Source organism: Phocoena sinus, chromosome 12 (assembly GCF_008692025.1).
Source record: "Phocoena sinus isolate mPhoSin1 chromosome 12, mPhoSin1.pri, whole genome shotgun sequence".
Taxonomy (NCBI): domain Eukaryota; kingdom Metazoa; phylum Chordata; class Mammalia; order Artiodactyla; family Phocoenidae; genus Phocoena; species Phocoena sinus.
In genome coordinates this window covers 17154112-17173472 of record NC_045774.1, presented here as the reverse complement: position 1 = coordinate 17173472, position 19361 = coordinate 17154112, and the positions used below count along the sequence as shown (strand labels likewise).

General features: G+C 42.0%; 1 protein-coding gene across 1 annotated transcript in view; it reads left to right on the top strand.

Moving 5' to 3' along the window:
- SASH1 (SAM and SH3 domain containing 1) overlaps nt 1–19361 on the top strand; it is an 862598-nt gene that overhangs the window by 586772 nt on the left and 256465 nt on the right. The gene's annotated exons all lie outside the window — the stretch shown is intronic.

Below are 19361 nucleotides of genomic sequence, written 5' to 3'. Positions count from 1 at the left end.
TAGCACACAACTCCATTATTGACAAAACAAGCTTTCAATAGATGTTAGGTATTATTTTTATAAACTGAGAATTGGGTCAGAAATGACTGGTGTGAGCCCCACATCCATGGATTATTGTGGTAAGTTTTACTCATAACTGAAAATCTGATAGAAAGAGTGAAATAAAACAGTCAAGAGTAACCTTTGTTTGTTCCTTGGTGCCTTAGTTGTTTCTGAGTGTAGACATTTTAAAAGAATGTAGGTCTATTCAGGATTAACTGTAGTCTTCTGGGCTCTTGCTATGTAGTTAGTCAGCAAGCAGATGGTGAGGACTTGACTACTAGTGACAAGTAGTACTTGGAAATGAAAATTTTTCTTCATGGATTTATTTTTTAAATAAGAGTGGGGAAGGGTACGTTTTATCCATTTATCCACGAAACCACCTTCATTATAGAAAACATGCTTATTTAATTCCATTAGACAACAACCCTTAACTTTTTGTGTTATTCACTGCCAATATTTTTTCTGTGCATAATTTTTATTCCATAGTGGTAATCTTGCAATATTATATACTTTTATTTTTATTAACCTTCTTTTTTAACCTGAAGACTGGTCTTCGGCCTGATTTTAAGGGACCATTTTCCTTTTGTAAATAACAAGCTAAAATAAAGCCATTGTGATTCAGAGAGACCAGAAAGGGTGGGAAAATATGTGAATGACTTCTCCATTCCAGTGGGAACCTGGATGGAAACCCTCTTTTTGGAAGCCAAGAAGGCAAAGTTCCATTTTTTTCTTGGCAAGACACTTTATGAGACTCTGAGTGTCTTTGGACCCTGCATTTTGGTAGCTTGGAATGAGGCTGAGAACGCTTTCATGTCCCAGTGATTTCAGAATCTCTCCCCTAACAACAAAGGCTCCAATCTCTAGTGTTCAATCTAATTTCTCAAGGCCAAGGAAAGTGCGTGTTTGCTTCCGTCCCAAGTCCTCTTTCACTTGCTCCTCACACACCAATGTTTATTATAACTTTCACATAAAGAGGGTTTACCATTCACAAGGCAATTTACTGGTTCAGGAGTGACCTTAATATCTGGTTAGTACTTCTCTGAAAAAGGCAGCTGCCACTATTAAAAAAATGCATATTATATTTTATTCTGCTCTCTTTTCTTTAGCGGAATATACTGTGGGTGCCTCAGGATCCCATATGCCATTGGTTCATCTACAGCTAGACACAGATTTTTTAAGAATTTTTTTCTATATGAACTAGCCCAGTCACAGAGAGGGAAATAGTTTCTTCCTTAAGGACCATGAGCGGTGACCATATGCTTGTACCAACCTGTGTGCTCTCTCCTGTTGGCACTGAATATGTGCTGTTTTTACTCTTACTGATGGTATAAATCCCATATGTTGACCACCTATAAAAACAGGATATTTCAATTGGCACGTCAGGTGGGAGACTTGGATGTGATCAGGAAACTTGAAATCCTGCTTTAAAGCTGGATTTTTAAAAAATATATATTTATTTATTTGGCTGTGCCAGGTCTTAGTTGTGGCGTGCGGAATCTTTACTTGTGACGTGTGGGATCTTGTTTCCTAACCAGGGACCAAAACTGGGCCCCCTGCATTTGGGAGCATGGAGTTTTAGCCACTGGACCACCAGGGAAGTCCCCTAAAGCTGGATTTGAACTCTTAGCTCTCTAAACAGTCATGATAGCCATTGTTGAGCTTATGAACGTGTTGGTTACTGGGAAGGCTGTGGAAATGGATGATGAGAAGTGATGTGGGGAAGCCCACTGTTCAGCCACGTGGGAGGCCTGTGGACTGACTCAGCAAAGATTTGGAGTCTCTCCTGTGACCCCCAGTCCAGCCTCAGGGACACGGCCTCCCTCTAACTCTTCTCTCAACTGCTGGCCCGAGACCATTCTTTGAATTTTCCAAAACACTCTGAGAGCTGGAGCATTTAAAGAGGGTCTTCCTGCAAAAGAAATCAAGTAACACATGGCTGTATAAGATGCCCTTGACATGGAGCTTGGTCATGGGCCTCCCTTCCCAGCTCTAGGCCTGCATCCATGTGGCAAGGTCAGGGTCCCCTCCTACCCTGCAGGGAAGCATGCTTAGACTCCTGGAAGCCCAGACCTAATCACCTACTAAGGTCCAGCTTCCTGTCCTCGAGTCCATGTTTTCCCTGCACATTTGACACTAGAAAATGTCTCCCTTCCCTGCAGGAGAGCCCAGGTTTATTCACAGGCCATGGCATTTCCCACAACAAGACACACCGTGTAGAATATCGCAACTCGATATTGCTGGAGGAACGCACCCAGTGGCAGGAGGTTGTTTACTATTAATGGTTATCATGATAATATAAGTGAAAACACACTCAGAGAGGGGGCCCGTGTTCCTGGGAGCTAATGGCAGCTCCACCAGGAGGAGACAAGCTATGGCAGGGAACAAGCAGGACAGCTAGAGGCCTCCAGTTTCTGTAACAGGGAGGACTCCTGATGCATTCCCACAGCGTTTGCAGAAGGAGCCTCTACTGCGCTGTGGCTGTCGCTTCTTCTGGGGCTGTATTCCAGGTGGCCTGCTCTTTCAGAGGCAGCTGGATCGCAGCTGTGCTTCTAGCCGCAGGGTTCCTGTGAGCAGGGACCCCTCAGGCGGCCTGAGGAAGGTCACTCCACTTGACAGAGGAGAGGATGGATTCTTGCCTTGCGTGGCTATAAGGAAAAAGGATTTCAGTTGAGCTACTCATAGGTTCTGGTGACTCTGTGTGTGTGTGTGTGTGTGTGTGTGTGTGTGTATGTGTGTGTGTGTGTGTGTGTGTGTGTTTGTGATTAGAAGCTGGATCTCAGCATTCCTTTTTCAAGCCCACATTCCATTACCCCATGTTCAGCTCGGTTGGCTTCCAGGAGCCCTCCCAAGAGAAACAGCTGCTTGATGCCTTAAAGAGGAAATGTTAAAAGCTCTTGAGGGTTAGAATTTTAGAATCCACAGGGTTGATAACTTCCTCTCTGCTTATGAAAACAAACAACATTAACTCTTCTGTTTCTCAAGACAAGCACAATTCCCAAATGATTGCTTCTCTCCCAAACTCAGCTCTATCAAGGAAGCTAAGGTGATACCAGGTAGCCTGTAATTAAGTGGTGGGTGCTGCTAATAAAATCAGTTCTTGATATTATAGCATGGGTACCATTGGTGATCATGCTACCATTGAAAAGTGATACAAAGTTGAAGGCCAGATGATGTCTGCTTGAGCCTAGAAAGTTCCCTGTCTCCCCTCCGAGAGGCACAAAGTGTCAATCTAACAGAAGCGACAACTGATTTGGAAATATTAATTGTTCACTTAGAGTAATTAATTTCCCCCTTGTAAATGCATTGTATGTTGTCTCTGCTGGGGTTCTTTTTTTTTTATATATACAGCAGGTTCTTATTAGTCATCCATTTTATACACATCAGTGTATACATGTCAATCCCAATTGCCCAATTCAGCACACCACCATCCCCACCCCAGCGCCACTTCCCCCCTTGGCGTCCATATGTTTGTTCTCTACATCTGTGTCTCAGTTTCTGCCATGCAAACCGGTTCATCTGTACCATTTTTCTAGGTTCCTATATGCGTTAGTATATGATATTTGTTTTTCTCTTTCTGACTTACTTCACTCTGAATGACAGTCTCTAGATCCATCCACGTCTCAACAAATGACCCAATTTTGTTCCTTTTATGGCTGAGTAATATTCCATTGTATATATGTACCACATCTTCTTTATCCATTTGTCTGTCGATGGGCATTTAGGTTGCTTCCATGACCTGGCTATTGTAAACAGTGCTGCAGTGAACATTGGGGTACATGTGTCTTTTTGAATTGTGGTTTTCTCTGGGTATATGCCCAGTAGTGGGATTGCTGGATCATATGGTAATTCTATGTTTAGTTTTTTAAGGAACCTCCACACTGTTCTCTATAGTGGCTGTATCAGTTTACATTCCCACCAACAGTGCAAGAGGGTTCCCTTTTCTCCACACCCTCTCCTCTGTTCTTTAATAAGGCAAGTTACAGAGCCAGCAATATAGTTCATAATAACTGAAGGATTTTTTTTTTTTCAGAATACATGTTAGTGATAGAGGGATGGAGTTTCTATTTTGGTTTGGTTTTCAAGTTGAGAAAAAAACAAGAATTAAGCTGTGAAGCATCTTCTTTTTCCTAATACACACACACACACACACACACACACACACACACACACACACACACTCATACTTTATTCTGACTTCTCTCTCTCTCTCTCTCTCTCCCTTTCTCTCCCTCTCTCCTCTTTCTTTCTTAGATTACTTATATCCTTTAGGGTTGACAAGAGAGTAGACTCAGAAATAAAATCTCACAGGAATGTATAGCTGTGGAGAAGTAGAAGTCTTTTCATTTTTATTTCTCTCATCAGCATTCAGTTCATTCATTTGCCTCTGAATGTTCTTTTTAAAAAGGCTATTTCCATTAGAATTGTTTTATTTCCCTCAACTTCTGCCTCAACATTTTCATGTAATGGGGTAACGTGTGTGTGTGTGTGTGTGTGTGTGTGACTTTAAAACCAACAGTAGATTTTTCTGGGTGATGAAAATATTGTGTAATAACATCAATACCATTCATCTGGGTTATTTTGCACATTCTTCAATAAAGGAATTCATCCCAGAACTGGTTTATTCTTAGTATACCTAGCTTCTCATCACTAGCTTTAAGTGCCAAGTAGAAAATGATTTCCAGTTCCCCAAAATATTTGCAGATCTGGTAGACATAAGACAATAAAGGGACTATACTGTAGTGAAAAAAATTAAGGAAGAGATGACTTTATATCAACAGTGGCTAGGTTTATAATATATCTGATATGACTTGTCAACAAACAGATGAAAGATCTTCAACCTCCAAAGCATTGTGAATAGTTTTGTAATGAAGAAATAAATTGGTTAAAAACAAAGTGATTTTGTAAATTTAGCTAAAAGTTTACATCATTACTAGTTTACTAGTATCCAAAGGATATCACACACTTTTTCTTGCACCATTCACTCATTCACCAAATATTTATTGAGTTCTTATTCTGTGCTATGTATTTATACTATTTGGAATACAAATGGCCCCTATTCCCGAGGAGTTTACAGTCTAGTGGGGGGAGACAAATAAACAGTTCTGCTGAAGTAAAAATACTGCTGAGTGTAAAGGAAGAAGGCCAAGGGCAATGCAATGGAGTATCTGTCCCTAGAGACAGGATGTTTATTTTAGTCAATTAATCATGCTCCAAAGTCTAGCTTCACAGTCTCAGAAACCTTCGCATAGACTGTCTCTCAGAAGTGGACTCACTTTGGCCAAATAATTAGAATAATAACTAATAAAATAGAATGCCAGTTTATTAATTTTTTCTGAGAAACAGAACTGCCCAAGGGACTACACCCTTAAATCCAATGGCCAGCCTCTCAAAGGCAGCCACCGCAGGAGCTAGGTATAATCACGAGGTTCCTTGGTAAGCATGAAATAGAAGAAATTCTATTAGTGTTTGACGAAAGATCATAAGACATTATAATGACGCCAGGATATAATTATAACGATAGTCTGATGAATCCACCTCCTAAAGTGGGTAAACCTGACATGATGATGGGACCATAAGGGTTGTGGACGAGAGCACCCAGTGCAGTGGCCAGTGAACACGCACATGGGCATAGCCAGAGCTAGCCCCTCCCACACCCCTTCCGTAGTTGCCATCCAACCTTGTTGACTGGGCTTAAAGTCATCTGGTGTGCATCTGATTTTGTGGTGGCCTAAAGCTTGTACAAGTTTGTGAGACCTCTTAAAGAAACAATACCCCTTTATGAATAAAAATTAGGTATGAAAGTGAAGATTTATTTGGAAGATTCCCATGCAAGATTCCTATTCACTTAGAAAATCCACCTCTGCAAACCAGTTGTTAAATACAGAAATACTTAATTATGGAAATACTTAATTATCTGGAAATAATTATGGAAATGCTTCTGTACTAGTTGATAAAGGGCTGCTTTCCTGACTCCTGTCACACTGGTCATCCTGGGCCCTCCCTCCATGGGAAAACCTAGACCTAGCCACATTCCAGCAACAAAAGGATGAAAGCTGGGACTGTAACATCTGTTCTGATCACGGTGATTGGCAAATATTTTTAACAAGTCTCTCTCTTTAAGGCACTTTGTATATATCTCTAATGCATTGTATACTGATTTTGCCATTTAACTCTCAGCGTTAGCCCCTTATTTCAAATTCTTGACAGAAACCTCATGGTAACCTCTTAATAGTGACAATTAACACAAGTCAGAAATATTTAAAATTCCTTTTACAATGCTCTCTATATTTCCAAATAACGGAGCTAAACAGAAGTCTTTATCTCTTAAGCAATACTACCTTCTAGGGCATTCCCAAAAAGAAACCCTAAGGAAGAAGCCCAGTGAGGGTAGCAGTTAGCAATGGTCACAGCACATGTTCCCAAAAGACTAGGGGAGAAGACAATAAGGGAATTTTCTTGTTTGTTTTTGTCTTGTTTTGTTTTGTTTTGTTTTAATCAAGAGCCAGTAGGAACCTTTCCCCAGGGGATAGTTGAAATATTATTAAAAGAATAAAGAATGGATGCTCAGTGAACAACACACAGCAAATGCATTCTCAAAACTTATAGCTCTTTGGGGGCATAACTCTGAGAATTCATGCCATATGGGTACAAATCCTCAAAATCTATTCCCTCCTGGGTCAGGTACTTTGGAGGGGAAAACTGGGCCTGTAATTTTTTTCTTTTTTTTGGCTGCATTGGGTCTTCGTTGCTGCGCACGGACTTTCTCTATTTGCGGCGAGTGGGGGCTACTCTTCCTTGCGGTGCGCAGACTTCTCACTGCCATGGCTTCTCTTGTTGCCGAGCACGGGCTCTAGGTGCACGGGCTTCAGTAGTTGCAGCACGCAGGCTCAGTAGTTGTGGTGCATGGGCTTAGTTGCTCTGTGGCACGTGGGATCTTCCCGGACCAGGGATCGAACCCATGTCCCCTGCATTGGCAGGCGGATTCTTAACCACTGCGCCACCACGGAAGTCCTGGGCCTGTAATTTTTTACAAAAGAAGCAGTTACTATATTTGACTATGGAACTTCGTTTTCCACAAATCCATCACCAGCTTGGTATAATATGCTCTTCAGAACATTTGCAACTTCATACGGTTTAAAAGAATAGTTTATTAAAGCAGTCACATTCCCCCAGGATTCTCAGAGGGAGATTCATTTAGCTCTAAAGCATCTCCATATAATTTGTAGCTGTGTGTTTCCCAAGGGGAAGATATACAAAGGACGCAGCGGGAAAATATGCTTCTTATTTAAGCTGTGAGTTGTTGATAGAACTATCGTCTGCTGACAGTCAGTGACAACCACTGGCACGTGAAAAGCAAACAAACAAACATTGTCTTTTCCTGCATTCTCTCCTTTTAAACTAATCTGTACAAGGTCTACAATTAGGCTCCAGTACTTTACGTACTGAGAAAACATAGAGTGTGGTTAATAAAAATTTAAGAATTTACCCAGGACTGGGCTTGGCTAATAGTGAATTTTTGATGAATGAATGAATGAACGAGCAAGCCAGGAAGATAGCTTTCTTCCTGAGAAAGCTCACAAATTGAAAAACTAAATTTACGCTTTTTACTTATCACCTGGCAAAAAAGTATACAGGTTCTATAGCCGCGGACGGCAACTTTGCTAGATGCATAACTGGTGGCATAGTTTCTGTGAGGAGAGGAGCCACTGCTCAGAACAAATGCAAAGTGCAAAGACTACGGATGCTAGTGTGTGTGCGCGTGCGTCTGTGTATCCGCCCACAGGCGCACTGATAGGAGAGACTCAGAGGGACGCGGGTTGAGGGGGGTAGCACTTCAGAGCTACAAGGAAGTTCATGTGTAAACGGCCTGTGTGTTCGCAAGCAGGGTGCTCAAGGCTTCTAGGAGGCACCAAGGTTCCTTGGGAAAAGCACAGACAGGCTTTGGATCCAGGCAGATAAGACCGTCAATCTGAGGCTTACCGACCATTTGACCTTGACCTCCCTGAGCCTCAGTAAACTCATCCTTAAAGTGATGGTAATGACACTTACGTCTCCAGGTTGTTACTTAGAGACTGAGGTAGTGATAGCAAACAGTTACATAACATTTATTACGTGCCAGGCACTAAGTACTTAAAATACATCACCTCATTTAAACCTTACAAAAGCCATACGAGACAAGATTCCCCCCTTGCAAATGAGGAAAACTGAGGCAGAAAGAGGTTAAGTAATTGCCCAAAGTGTATGGCCTAGGGCCTGCGCACAGTAGATTCTCAATAGATAATAATAGCCATTTTTTATTTTCACAGTGCTAAGTGCTTCGCCTTCATGCTCTCATTTGATCCTTAGAACGGTGCCTGGCATATAGCAGGCGTTTGATAAATATTTGTTAAATGAATGAGTGAATCTTCACGGTACAGAAGAATTCACCGAGGCTTACATGAGAAAGTCACTTGCCCAAAATTACACAACAGAATATGCCACCGGCAAACTAACTCCAGGGTCTGTGCTCTTAACCACGCCAGGCGTGTATGGCCTCTGTCTCCATCTCCCCGCGTCACAGAGAAGAAAGACCCGGGGAGTGGAAAGGGCACACCTTCGGGGCTGCTCAGAGAACACGCAATCCACGGTCTTTTCTTTCTCTTGCTCTTTTTCATTTCACTCTCAGTATCTGCCTCAGCCCCTTACAAGTCTTTGCTCTGCAACCTCCAATTTCTAATTCTGGCTACCAGAGGGAAAAATATGAGAAATCATACTCTGAACTGCCCATCATTTAGCTAAGACTTCTTAAGGGTTCTTACGTAATCAGCCGTTTGAGGCTTAGGATTGTATTTGAGGGGAAGAGGGCTGTAATGAGCTGGCTGAAGAAACTATGCGATCCATTTTAATATAATTCTCACATGCTGCAAGTAACAAGGTCCCCAAAACCTAAGTCTTAAAAGAAAACCAGCTTGAAAAAGGAATGAATTTTTCTCAAAGTATTATACATTGATTGACCTACAGTTGAACATTAATATTGAATTCATTAACTTTACATGCAATCATTTCTATAATATTGATAAGTGGACAGAGCTTCCGGAAACTATTTCTTTGATTTAGAATGAAAGAATAATGGGTCTCAGCTTCCAGCTTGGTGAACTAATTATTGAATGCTGTCATTCTTAGTGTTTCAGCACCTTGAGGTGATTAAGCATGGATCAAAGCTAAAATTAAAAAGAAAAGCCCGTTACCAAATATTAAACAGCTCCAGTAACTTCGTGCCAGTCTCTGAAGGACATTCGTGACTTGTTATGACAGGGAATTATTCATAACGTGTGCCTAGCATGTAGATTGCATCCTTTATTTGAAACCATAAAAGAGTCATCCTTACTAGCTGATGGAAATAAATAGGCAGGCAAAATTTAAAGGGAAGAAGAAAAAAGACCAGCCAGTAGGCCTCTGTAATAATTGCTTGTCACTGTGACATCAAGTAGTTCATCCTTTTAGGAAGTCGTTATGTGGCGAGGCCATTATGTTCTCTGGGTGGAAAAAAATACAGTAGTTCATAGAGAAGCAATGACAGGATTCTGCTGGTTTACCTAATAGTATTGACTAGACAGGAGAATTACGGCTGGCAAACAAAGAGGGATTCTGTATTTGGAATTGTTTTGCTGTCTTTTTACCCAATCAGAATTTTTCTCATTTAAAAAATATCAATACCCTTGAAAAATATCAAAGGGACTGCTACCAGTGTTTGGATCTGACTATAAACGTGCACAGCTTCCATATTCATGCCCAATTACTTGCTTACTGAAACCTCTCATGTTGTTGGGAGGGAACAAGGTAGAGATGCTAGGCTTTAGTGCCCCTTGCTGGTCATCCTGAAGAAAATATGAGTGCCCGGATTTTCGGAGCCCAGGTTTCAGTAAATGGTGCGGCACGTTTTATTCAGATGGCTCGGAAGCCAAATCGATTTAAACTGAACATCTGTAGCCAGTCTTAAGAATCGTTCTAAGGATGAGATGCTGCATTTGTAAATGCACGTATGCTTTTAGAGAGGAAAGAGTTCAATATAAAGACAAACTACATGTTAAGTCTTAGCCTAACCTCAAAATAAATCCAAGTAAATATATTTCTGTGAATGCACCCTTATAATGTAACAAAGGCCTTCCTAGGCCAAGAGTATGGTTTTTGCTTGATTATGCCTCCAAAAATGTGAATGGCCTCTCAAACCATAAGGGAAACAATAGATACCAAAAAATTCCTAGTGGAATTCTCAACTCAAGTTAATTTCCAAAAGTCATGCAAAAACTCCTTACTACAGAGGAAAAAAGAGCCTATCTACAGTCATACATTAGATCATTGATAATTACACTATAACCTTAACAAATGGGTTATGATTTTTTCCCTGTTTGCTTTTTTTTAGGATACGACAATATTATTTTTATAATCTAAACACAACAGCCGTAACATGACTACACTTAACAAGCTGTCCGTCAAAGCTAATTAATTCTTAGGATTCTATAGTGAACCATGAGACCTAACATATCAATCTTATTTAAAACACCACGAGAGCTGGCCTTGGAATGAGATCCCCTCCCCCACAAGGTACCCATCAAGAACTTGGATTAACAAGATCCAGCTCCAGGGGCTGGAAAAAGTCTATTCAGGCAGACGAAGTAATACTGAGGCATACAGAGACCAGCACATATGGTAAGCCTGGCAGATTTGCAGGCCAACCTCAGATGCCTCAGCCAGCAGATAAATCCTGGCAACAGGCACCAGAGAGAGATGATCCTTGAAAAGCATAGAGAACTTCAAGGAACTCGCAATATCCAAAACAATCCTGAAAAATAAGAACAAAGTTGGAGGACTCACACTTCTCAATTTCAAAATTTACCACAAAGCTACAGTTATCAAGACAGTCAAGACAGTATGGTACTGGCATAAAGAGAGACATCTAGATCAATGGAATAGAATTGAGAGGCCAGAAATAAACTTTCAAATTTATGGTTAGTTGATTTTTTATTCAAATTCCTAAGACAATTCAATGGGGAAATGAATAGTCTTTTCCACAAATAATGCTGAGGTGACTGGCTATCCACATGCATAAGAATGAAGTTGAACCCTTACCTCACACCATATACAGAATTAAATCAAAAGTGATCAAAGGATGGATAGACCTAGAGTCTGTCATACAGAGTGAAGTAAGTCAGAAAGAAAAAGACAAATACCGTATGCTAACACATATATATGGAATTTAAGGGAAAAAAATGTCATGAAGAACCTAGGGGTAAGATAGGAATAAAGACGCAGACCTACTGGAGAACGGACTTGAGGGTATGGGGAGGGGGAGGGGTGAGTTTTGACAGGGCGAGAGAGAGTCATGGACATATACACACTAACAAACGTAGTAAGGTAGATAGCTGGGGGGAAGCAGCCGCAAGGCACAGGGATATTAGCTCGGTGCTTTGTGACAGCCTGGAAGGGTGGGATGGGGAGAGTGGGAGGGAGGGAGACGCAAGAGGGAAGACATATGGGAACATGTGTGTATGTATAGCTGATTCACTTTGTTATAAAGCAGAAACTAACACACCATTGTAAAGCAATTATACCCCAATAAAGATGTTTAAAAAAAAAAAAAAAAAAAAAAAAAAAAGTGATCAAAGATCTAAATGTAAGACCTAAAATGGTAAAACTGTTAGAAGAAAACATATGAGTAAATTTTCATGACCTTAGGTTTGGCAATGGTTTCTTAAATAAGACACCAAAAGTGCAAGCAACAAAAGAAAAATTAGATGAATTGGATGTCATCAAAATTAAAACGTATGTGCTTTAAAGGGCACCTTCAAGAAAATGAAGAAATAACACACAGAATGGGACAAATTTTTGCAAATCTTATGTCTGATAAGGAACTTGTATCCAGAACATATGAAGGATAATTGCAACTCAACAATAAAAAGTCAAATGGAAAATTAATTGCTAAAAAAACTTAATTGCTAATTAAAAGTAGGCAAAAGATCTGAATAAACATTTCTCCAGCAAAGATATACAAATGGCCAATAAGCGCATGAAAAGATGCTCAACATTATTAGTTATTACTGATGTGCAAACCAAAGCCACAATGAACTGCCACTTCATACCCACTAGTATGGCTACAGTCAAAAAGACAGACAGTAACAAATGTTAACAGAGATATGGAGAAATTGGAGCCCTCATTCATTGCTAGTGAGAAAGTAAAATGTATAGACACTTTGGAAAAGAGTTTGACAGTTCCTCAAATGTTATACATAGAGTTTCCAGATGACCCATAAATTTTACTCCAAGATATACGTACCCAAGAGAAATGAAAACATGTTCACACAAAAACTTGTACATGAATGTTCATAGCAGCATTATTCATAACAGCCAAAAGGTTGAAATAATCCAAATGTCCATCAAAATGAATAAAGAAAATATGGTTTATTCATACAATGGAATATTATTTGTCATCAAAAAAGGAATGAAGTACTGATACATCTTACAGCATGGATTAAACCTTGAAAACATTATGCTAAGTGAAAGAAGCCAGACACAAAGGCCACACATTGTATGAATCTACTACACTAATCTACTAAGGCTGCCATAATAAAGTACCGCAGACTGGGGGGCTTAAGCAGCAGAAGTTTATTTTCTCATGGTTCTGGAGGCTAGAAGTCCAAGATCAAGGTTTTGGCAGGTTTGGTTTCTCCTGAGGCCTCTCTCCTTGGCTAGCAGACTACTGTCTTCTCCCTGTGCCCTCGCATGGTCTTTCCTTTTGCACACACATCCCTGGTGTCTCTTCCTGTTCTTAAAAGGACACCAGTCCTGTTGGATCAGGTCCCCACCCTTATGATTTTATTTAACTTGAATTACCTCTTTCAAGTCCCGTCTCCAAACACGCAGTCACATTGGGGGTTAGGACTTCACCATATGGATTTAGGGGGCTATAATTTGAGCCGTAGCATGCACTTATGTGAAATGTCCAGAATAGGCAAATCTGTAATGATAGACGGTAGATTAGTGGTTGCCAGAGGCTGGAGGGATAGGAGGATCGGGGTGACAGCTAAGGGGTGCAAAGGATTTTTGGGGGTGATGAAATGTTCTGAAGGTGATTGTGGTGATGGTAGAGCTGTGAATAATGCTAAAAGTTAGTGAATTGTACATTTTAAGTGAATGAATTGTATGCTATGTGAATTATATGTCAGTAAAGCTATTACCAAAAACAAACCAACCAACACAGACCCTAGGGAGCAGGAAAGGTCATTGGTAAAGTCTTTAAGAGGTAGCAGGATTCCACCCATAAGCATGGAGTTCACAGCCAATATTAGAGTTTTTAAAGATGTGCAAAGAAGAAAGAGCCCATTTCTGATTCTAAACGTTCAGGCCAGAAGAGAAGGTATCGGACTGGGGGCATATGGTCAAGGCTGCCCTGACTGCAAACTTGGCTTAAACCTGAGTTACAGAGGATTGGCCTTAAGCTCCTGTCCAAGGCCAGCATTTATCTTAAAGACCAAAGAATGACATCCCAGGCTGGGGAGAAGCCAGTTTCTAAGGCTGGGAGCTCGGCAGGGTGTGAGGCAGGGCCTGCAGTAATCTCTCCTGTGTTCCTGACTTCCCTCTTCCATTCCTTTAGAATGAGAATGTTAGAGTGTAATCAGCATGTAATCCTTTTGGTATTACATGCTCTTCTCTCCTGAGCTCTGTGTTTTCAAAGCATAGATCTGCCAAGCCACATGTATTAAGCACACATGCTATATTGTCATTGTGAGTTTATGTGTTGCTCTCCTCCACTGGACTCAAGTTCCTAGCAAATGGGAGCCGTTACTCTTATGTCTGCACCCTCAGTGGCTCGCCCGTGGCTGAGCACGTACAAAATGCTCCATAGATGCTTGTTAAATGAATTAATAAATGAATACTTTGTTTTCCCATGTTTAACTTGTTAGAATGCACATAACTTTTTGTTTGTGTTAGACTGGGCAATTTTTGGAACTATCAAACTAAGGAATCCTAATTAAAGCAGTGATTTTTTTTTTTTCCCATAGAGTTGACATAATTATAGATAATAATAGCTTAACATCTATAAACATTTCTGGACTGGGCCCTAGGCTAACCTACTTATATATTTGTTATCTCATTTAATCCTCACAATAACCCCCTGAGTAGATATTATTATTACCCCCATTTTACAGATGTGGACACTGAGGTTCACAGAGGTCGACTTGCCCAGAGTCATAGAGTTAATCATAGTGAAGCCTTGGTTTAAACCTCAGAACTCCAAAGCCTGTTCATTTATCCTCTATATAATTATGACTTCTCAGTATTTTTTTCTTTCTGGCCACACCGCGCAACATGTGGGATCTTAGTTCCCCAACCAGGAATTGAACCCATGACCGCTGCAGTGGAAGCACGGAGTCCTAACCACTAGACAACCAGGCAATTCCCGTGACTTCTCAATATTTTATTTTGCCAACATACCCTCATCAAAGGTAAATGGAAAAAAGGAGCAAGAGGTGAGGCCTGAGATTGTTGGCTTGCCTTTCTTCCAGGCCCTGTCTGAAGGCTTCCTGGCCTCAAAGGTTAGCAGATCTCTGCCTGGGTCCAAGATGACACACAGCTTCTTCACAAATTCAGGCTGCCATTTCTGAGATTACCTCACTCAGTGGGCAAAATTTACTGCCCAAGTAACCCCTTGCATTGAGAAGGGGGCCATAAAAGTAAAGCTCGCATGGAAAGTATGGGTGGGCTTCTCCCCCTTGATCATGAATGCAGTCTGAAATCAAGCAAAACCAGAAAGGCTTTTCAGATTGTTTTCGCTGTCTCCTGACTCACAGCTTCCAGTTTTCATTGTATCCTCTTTCGTCCCCCTTATGCATTTCAGCCACACTTCACAGCGTTCTGCACAAAGGGAGAACTCAATACGAGTTGACTGCTTACCAGGATGGAACATTCTGACATTTCAGAACAACAAGCTCAGCTTGAGGTGTTTCAAAAAGGCATGCATCAAATGTCACAAAGTTGTTATAAGAGATTCAACAGCTTTCATGTTGACCTCAATAAACAAAATTAAATGTTTGCTCATTTCACGGTTACCATGTCCCAATGCAAACAGCCTGGTATTTTTCCTATTTCTATTCACCTCTGTTACCTTGGCTGCCTGTGTGTTATAACTGGACGGCACTCAAAGATTGTTGTCTGCAAGGATGGGGGGGAAGCTTATACCCAAAGGGGGGCAGCCCGTGTTCCAGGGGAGCTTGGAGTCATTCAAGACCAATGTTTTTGGTTAGGAAAATTAAACAGAACCAAAGTTAATCCACCACACTCAGGGTGTTCCTTGTGTCTAGGGCTAAGCCAAAATTCTAGGAACAGATGGGGTTGCCGATGCCAATTGTGTAAACTGTCCTCAAATTTCAAATGAACTGTGTGAGCAGAGAGAAAATCCAGATCTCTCTTGGATTCTTCTTTCAGAGCAAGGGCCCAATGTCCTGAACCCCCTACATTCTCACCAGTACTCAGGGTTGTGGGATCTGCTCCTGGTGAAGGCTCCATAGATAACCCTCCTTCTCCTCCCATCCCAGCCCTGGTTCCATTGCTGTTGCTTCACTGCCTGTCACTCTTCACTCCATGCGGCAGCGCTAAGACTGTTCTTACTCATCATTGTCCCTCCAGAACACACCTGGCTTAATACATTTTTATCAACTGCATAAATGAATTATAAGGTCGATGGAGAAAAAAGAAATGCCTGGCAGAAATATGGCTGAGAACTGACTCCCTGTCATGAAGAAGACCTTGCCTCTCACCGCTGGGGCCCCTTACAGTAAGAGTGAGCCAAACCTTATCTGTGGGAGGAGGACTTTGGTTGGGATACGATGAGGTCTTTTAAAGACTAAGGCACTTTTCATCATTTTAACATCCTTTCAATGCACTGTAAAACTTGTCTTTTTTTTTTTCAATTTCTGATTTTTTTTTTGTTTTGATGTGGACCATTTTTAAAGTCGTTATTGAATTTGTTACAATATCGCTTCCGTTTTATGTTTTGGCTTTTTGGCCGTGAGGCATGTGGGATCCTAGCTCCCTGACCAGGGATCGAACCCACACCCCCAGCATTGGAAGGCGAAGTCCTAACCACTGGACCGCCAGGGAAGTCCCAAGCTTGGCTTTTAAAATTATTATTTCCCTCGTTTTTAATTTCTGAACAAAATAGCATATTTAAGAACCAGATTTTCTTAGTCCAAGATTAAATATAATATGTTCATCTATTTGAAATATATGATCTTTTGAAAATATTAAAAGAATAGAGATCGGAGGATACCACTTTCATAATGTTCCTTTCAATTTTCATGAAATTTGAAGAAGCTTAATTTTTCAATTATGAAATATTCATTGGAAAAGATTTCTATTTTGAATATAAATTATTTTAAAATATCACTTAACTTACATTAATCATATTATAGTTGCCTGCCTCCCCCTGCCCCCAAAAAATCTTACGATACAGTTTATACATTTGATATATTAATACAATAACATTAATCAGCTTCTTATGTAACTTGTTTTGAATTTGCATAATAGTTGGTACAGCTCCTAAAAAGCACTTTGTAAATATTAATGTGTTGTCCAAATCTTCTAGCCCTGAGGTGATCATCAGGAAGATTTCCACCTGATATTTGACAAGAGAGAGTCCGCGGTAAATCCCTAGACAGAGAGTCAACCCTTCCACCTCTGCATTTCATCCAAACTCAGATTCTCTTGGAGGGGCTTGCAGCACCGCCCAAGTCTTCCTGAGTCAGAAGCACATCTGACATTTACTTCCTACTGTCACCTGTTGGGTCCCTTATGTCCTTGCCTCCTTGCCTTCCTACCACTTATAAAACATGTGACTATCTGCCTAGGAGAAAGGAGAGGTGATCAGAATATTTCAAGTACCAGCTGGAAATGCAAACAGGACAATGTACATTCAGGAGAAGCAGAACATGTGAAAGCTAAGCCTGGGAGCAGAGAGGGGGTCTCGTGCATTTCACAGTCTTAGCAAAAGATTTCTTGATACAGGTGGCAGCAGCAAATTGCCCGTCAAGAGATTCACTTTCTAGCGAGGCCAGCCATGCAGAACAGCCGTTGCACCACGAGGGCACTGCTGCTGGCCCAGAGCTCTGGGGCTCTGAGGCAGATGGCAGGAACGACAGTCCTGAGCTCCCCAGCAATGGCCACATCCCTGAGGGATGAGGGGCCAGGAGACAGGGTTAATGCCACCAGCCACCCCTTCGTGATGCCACTGCCAAACCATTACTCAAAGGAGGAGTGGGGATTAGTCGGGGGTGGGGAAGCGGGAACCTGAAGTAAGGCATGGGGATGGGGGTGGAAAGGAAATGGCGAAGAAGAGCGCCCATTTATCTTCAGGGGCCTCTGTCATCTTTGGTTATCAGTCGAGGGGTGTACAACAAGCTGAAGGAGAGAGGATTGGGTAATGCTGGGTCCTGACCTTGCTGGTCTCATGTTTTCCTCAGCTGGATGCTCTCAGAGGCCCAGGAAAATACTGCACGCTTCTCCAAGTACACACACGCACACACACACACACACACACACACACACACACACACACTTCCCAGTGTCTTCCTTGTGTCTTGTGTCCATCTCTGTGCTTAAAACAGAAATGACAGTAAGGAGACTGCATGGTAGCCAGCGCACTGATCTCCTTTCTCACCATTTAGCTTCTGTGTAAGAGAACAGTTTTCCTGGACAGCAAGGAAGGCAATGTCACTTTCAAAGTCAGGATTGAGTCAAAACTCCCTCCTGTGTGGAGGAGGTACCCTTTTTCTCCCTGAGCCACCATTCCATCCCTGACAGGTGACTTCACATTGAGAACAGAGGCAGGTGCAGTGCCCTGTCGGTGGTGGCCCCTGGGTGCCCTTCAAAGCCAGTTCTCAGCATCCAGGTATCCACACTGGTTTGGCAGAGCCAAGGTAAGAAGCTAGGCTAACTGCAGGAGCTGCCAGCTTTAAGAAAAACCTGGCTTCAAGTCAGATAGATCCTAGGGACCAAGTTGAATAACAAAAAGTTCAGTGAACGGGGGTTTCAAGCTTAGGAAAAAGGAGACACCGCTGGGGATGTAAAGTTAAGTTAAACATTGAACTCAGTAGAAAAACACCATAATGTTAGAACTAGAGTCTCAGGGAGTGGCAGCGCAGACCCAGATCTTGAGAGTCAATTCTAAAGAAGTTGGCAGGGAAAATCAGAAATGGCAGAAATATTTGCAGAGTGCCTGGGGGCAAGGTCCTTGACAGAATCATCTTCAACTTCTTCAGGGTACCTGCGCAGGGTGGGTGCCCAAAAAAATCCCGAGGAGTCAATGAATGGACGTGCAGCGGCTGAAGTTTTCACTGAAAAAGCAGAAGGTGTTGGGCTGAGTTTCATGTTCTTAAGAAATCCTGTACCTGCCTTTTGAGAGCCCAGCCTTCTTGCACTCTTAACTTAAGCATGTTTTCTAAACTCCTGTCCTGGAGAAGCAGAATGCACTTCTCAGGTTCACTGAGCTAGAACAGCATTTTGATACAAACAGCCCCGGGCCCGCTGAAAGACTTATACACTCGGCAGGAACACCACCTTGAGTTCAGACAGAAAGCGCATCTGTGCCTCATTGATAACGTAATGACGTACATTACATTTTTGGCCGAGAGCACCTGTGCACAGCCCAGAACGTCAGCCCAGGGCAACCATTCTGCTGGAGGCGATATTGACAGCTCTCATTAAAACTGATGACTATAGCGGCGCCCAGGAACGTGGCTGCAGTGAGGCGTCTGTCTGCATTTCCATGACAAGCCTCTGTTTTTGGAGTTCATAACTCAACCATAGAAATACGCTTTGCGTTGAACTGAAACCTGAAAAGAAAACTATCGTGGGGTAAAGAGAGTTTGACTTTTATTGTTTTCCTGCCCCTGTCTGGTCAATGGAAAGAGAAGGGTACGTGACAATGGAGGATGTATTTCTGAGCTGGCCCAGGAGGAATTTTGAGTGTCTTAACTTTTTTTTTTTTTTTTTTTTTTGCGGTACGCGGGCCTCTCACTGTTGTGGCCTCTCCCGTCGTGGAGCACAGGCTCCGGACGCGCAGGCTCAGCGGCCATGGCTCACGGGCCCAGCCGCTCCGCGGCATGTGGGATCTTCCCGGACCGGGGCACGAACCCGTGTCCCCTGCATCGGCAGGCGGACTCTCAACCACTGCAGCCATGGGAAGAGAAAGGTCATCATTATCTTCAATGTCCGTTCTCCACACGCAATAGGAATTACATTGAGACACAAATCAGATCACGCTGCTTCTCTGCTTAAAATTCTTC